Raw genomic sequence first — 4,477 nt, forward strand, 5'->3', positions numbered from 1 at the left:
TCATAGCTGTGTACATTAGTGCAATCAAGGGGTACAATGTGCGGGTTTCATATACAATCTGAAATATTCTCATCAAACTGTTCAACGTAGCCTTCATGGCATTTTCTTAGTTATTGTATGTAGACATTTGTATTCTGCTTTTAGTAAGTTTCTCCTGTACCCATTCTAAGATGCACCATAGGTGTGGCCCCACCCAGTACCCTCCCTCCACCTGAACCTCCCCCCTCCCTTCCCCTTCCTTGGCCCTTTCCCCATAGTCTTGTGCTATAGTTGGGCTATAGCCTTCATGTGAAGGCTATAATTTAGCTTCATAGTAAATGTACTGGTTTTATATACAATTTGAAATATTTTCATCAAACTGGTTAACATAGCCTTCATGGAATTTTCTTAGTTATTGTGTTAAGACATTTATATTCTACATTTAGTAAGTTTCACATGTTGAAGCCATCCTCCTGCCTCAGCCTCATGAGTAGCTGGGATTACAGGTGCTTGCCACAATGCCCAGCTAATTTTTCCTATTTTTAGTAGAGACAGGGTCTTGCTCTTGCTTAGGCTGGTATTGAACTCCTGACCTCAGGTGATCCTCCTACTTGGGCCTCCCAGAGTGCTGGGATTACAGGAGTGAGCCACTGTGCCCAGTCGTTAGACTCAGTTGAAATCCGAGAGTTAAATTCATAGCAGAGAATTCAGGAAAGGAAAGCATTTAAATTTGCCTATGAGTAGAGATTACCTGATGCTGGCAAAGGGCTTTATTTGTCTGTTTCCTTCTGGGTTTTATTCTTGTCTGCTGTCATCCCATCGCTTTTAGGGAAGGCCTGGGTGTCATGCTCTTTTTGCTGGAGTGAGAAAATAAAGCCAAAGTCAAGTTCTCCGTAGACATAGGACGTCTTCCTCTTTCTGTTGAATATGACAATTGAATTCAAAAGAATTCAGTATGTACAAGTTATGCATTACAAAATGTTTCTGTAGAGTGGTGCTGGGTCCTTAGATTTTCAGTTTCAGGATCTCTTTACATTCTTAAAAAGTATCAGAGAGCCCTTTTAATTTATTTTAATTTATTTTTTATTAAATCATAGCTATGTGCATTAATGCAATCGTGGGGAACCATGCGCTGGTTTTATATACAATTTGAAATATTTTCATCACACTGGTTAACATAGCCTTCCTGGCATTTTCTTAGTTATTGTGTTAAAACATTTATATTCTACATTCAGTAAGTTTCACATGTACCCTTGTAAGATGCACCGCAGGTGTGATCCCACCAATCACCCTCCCTCCACCCATCCTCTCCCCCTCCCCTCCCTCTCCCCTTTCCATATTCTTGGGCTTTAATTGGGTTATAGCTTTCATATGTACAGCTGAGTACATTGGATACTTTTTCTTCCATTCTGAGATACTTTGCTGAGAAGAATATGTTCCACCCTTTTAATTTTTTGACAAATCACCAGACTGTTGTCCACGGCAACTACACCATCGTCCATCCCCACCAACTGCGTATAAGGATTCCAATTTCTCCACATCTGCACCAGCGTTTGTCATCCCTTGCCTTTTTGATTCCAGCCCTCATAGTGAGTCTGAGATAAAATCCGATGGTGGCTTGGATTTGCATTTCTCTGACAGCTAATGATGGTAAGCAACTTTTCATGTGTTTCTCCGCCATTCGTCTAGTCCCCTCCCACCCCCCGTTTTTTGGAGAAATGTACTAAACCAATCCTTTACCTGGTTTTTAGTCTAAATTGTTTAGAAAATAAATTTTTATTGCTGCATTATAAGCCTTCTTTATATATTCCAGAAACAAGTCATTTATCAGATACATGATTTGCAAACATTTTGTCCCATCCTGTGTGTTTTCTATTTACTTTCCTAGCGGTGACCTTTGAAACGTAAATTTTAAGTTTTAATGAGATTGGGCTTTATATATATATATATATTTTGGAGACAGATTCTTAACCTGTCACCCTGAGTAGAGTGCCATGGTGTCACAGCTCACAGCAACCTCAAACTCTTGGGTTTAACCAATTCTCTTGCTTCAGCCTCCCAAGTAGCTGGGACTACAAGTGCCTGAGACAACGCCCGACTATTTTTGTTTGCAGTTGTTATTGTTGTTTAGCTGAACCCACCAGCTTTGGTGTATGTGGCTGGTGCCCTAACCACTGAGCAACGGGCACCGGCCTGGGCTTCATTTTTTAAATGTGTTTCCCCCCTCCCCCTCAGGAATGTCCAACCTTTTTTCTTCTTTGTGCCAAATTGGAAGAATAAAAATTGCCTTGGACCACACATTAAATACACAAACATTAAGGATACCCAACAAACAAAAGAAAAGGTCGAGGCATACTTTTTGTGATATCTGACACTACAGACAAGCAAAACAGGGCTCAAAAAATCTGCACGTGGCCCACGGGCCAAAGGTTGGACACCCAAAACAAAGAGAAATAAAGTGAGAGGATTGAGGACAACTTTGCAACAAATGGTTTTCTTTGACCAAATATGTTGAGTCCACCCCAAACTGAAAGTCATTATGTCAGAGGACGAATGACTCAGAAGAAATAAAAAAAAAAAGAAATGGTTTTTATACTTTCTGTCTGCTTCAAAGTATTGGCATCAAATAAACAAATACCAGAGGGGATAAGTTACTGCCAAAAAAAATCAGTTGCTTAAAAACTGTATGGTACACTTCTAAAAAGTGACTACTTTCACCCAAGCAGACCATGACTATGTGGGAATGTAATTACATAGGAATTTATGTCATTAACAAAACCAAAATAATTTCCGCCAAGTTCTTTAACATGTCCAGAGACATATACTTGCTCTGGGTTTGCAAAGTGAGAATTCACTTTTTACTGAAAAATAGACATTTTCATTGTGTCTAAAAATCTCCACTTTTGGCTTGTGTGTAAAAACGAGGAAGGGTGGTTTGAGGCATCCAATCATTTTTTTAGATGAATAATGATTTTTTTTCTCATCCTTTAGAACGTAATATTAGAACTAGATCTTTTCTAAGAATATAGGAACTTAAGCATGCACTTACAAAACTTAAGGACTTTATTTGCTGAGCACATCAAGACTTTAATGTAAAAAAGAAAAAAGTGGATGCTATTTAGAAAATTGGCATTTGCATAACCCTAAATAATATATTTCCCAAGAGAACCCACGTGAGGCTATGTGTTCATTTTTGAAATTGGCTTCAAACTTCTCAGCATCTGATATGTTAATTTCTGTATAATGATTAGAAGCAGAGAAGTTATGATTTTCATGCAAAAGCAGACAATTTTAAGTAGACAACCATGTGCTCAAAAACGGAAATCTCTGGGTGATTTCCGCAAGAACTGCTCTATCACTGGGATTATGTCCAGTCTATTTTTTCCCGAAAATCTCAGAATCCCAGAGTTTAAATATGCTGGGTTTCCAGATGAATTTATTTAGTCTCACTAAAAATACAATGACCTGGGGTATTGTTTGAATCATCCTTTCCATATGTCCCATAACACTTTCAATTAAAGAAACTGTAAAAGGTCAAGTGTGTGGGGCAAGATGTCTGTGTGTGTGTGTGTGTGTGTCAATTGTATTTATTTATTTTTTATTCTTCTGTATTTAAAATGAATAAACTTTATTATTAATATGTTCTTTTGAGACACTCATTCTGTCGCCCTGTGTAGAGTGCTGTGGCATCATCATAGCTCACAGCAACCTCAAACTCTTGGGCTTGAGTGATTCTCCTACCTCAGTCTCCCAAGTAGCTGGGTCCACAGGCGCCCAACACCACGCCCGGCTACGGGGTCTCTCTCTTGCTCAGGCTGGTCCCGAACCCCTAAGCTCAACCAATCCACCTGCCTTAGCCTGCCAGAGTACTAGGATTACAGGCATGAGCCACCGGGCCCCTCCAAGTTCATTATTTTTAAAGTAGTTTCAGTTTTATAGAAAAATTGAGTGGCAAATACAGAAAGTCTTCCTGTACATATATTTCCTCTATAATCATTATCAATAACAGGTTGTATTAGTGTAACACATTTGTTACAACTGGCTGGGTAATAATGATAGATGATTATTAATTCTTGGTTTTTATTGTTGGGGAATTCATTGAGGGTAGAAGAAACCAGGTTACACTGATTGCATTTGTTAGGTTGATACTTTTTTTTTTTTTTAGAGACAGAGTCTCACTGTACCGCCCTCGGGTAGAGTGCGGTGGTGTCACATGGCTCACAGCAACCTCTAACTCTTGGGCTTACGCGATTCTCTTGCCTCAGCCTCCCAAGCAGCTGGGACTACAGGCACCCGCCACAATGCCCGGCTATTTTTTGGTTGTAGTTTGGCTGGGGCTGGGTTTGAACCCGCCACCCTCGGTATATGTGGCCGGCGCCCCGCTCACTGAGCCTTTTTTTTTTTTTAATGAATATACAATTGGGCTGCACCTCTGGCTCAAAGGGGTGGGGTGCTGGCCCCATATGCTGGAGGTGGCAAGTTCAAACCAAGCTCCAGC

The sequence above is a fragment of the Nycticebus coucang genome, chromosome X (assembly GCF_027406575.1).
Source record: "Nycticebus coucang isolate mNycCou1 chromosome X, mNycCou1.pri, whole genome shotgun sequence".
NCBI lineage: Eukaryota > Metazoa > Chordata > Mammalia > Primates > Lorisidae > Nycticebus > Nycticebus coucang.